Consider the following 495-nt stretch of genomic DNA (forward strand, 5'->3'; position numbering starts at 1 on the left):
AGTTTTGGGGTGGGACCTAGCTGTTGCTTTTAATGCGTCTTTTGGAAACTAAAGGGTCCTGACTTTCACTATGCCTTTATATGTCAGCTGATAATTAAAACTGTGACATTTAAAGAATGTTTTAAAGGCTTTATTACAGTGACTAACTGCAATCATTTCAAAAAACACTGTCCTGAAAGTCCAAATGTCCAGAAATCCTTAAACTTTGTTCCTCCATTATTAGTGCTCTTACTTGGGACAAAACACCGATAAATTAAATATTTTTATTTAAATATTTGTTCATTTAGGCTACTTTAGTCTTAAGTAGTTTTAACTTTTGACATTAAAGCTGCTTGTGGGCTAGTGTAATGTTGAAGCAGAAGAGGCCTCTCTTCTAATATTTAATACTGCTTTTGGAAGACGTCGACCAGATTTCGCCTTCGTCATCTGTTATTCGAGTTTTTCTTTTAACACCGAGCTAAATTTTCATAGAACTACATTTGACCACAATCATGT

The sequence above is a fragment of the Larimichthys crocea genome, chromosome II (assembly GCF_000972845.2).
Source record: "Larimichthys crocea isolate SSNF chromosome II, L_crocea_2.0, whole genome shotgun sequence".
Classification (NCBI taxonomy): domain Eukaryota; kingdom Metazoa; phylum Chordata; class Actinopteri; family Sciaenidae; genus Larimichthys; species Larimichthys crocea.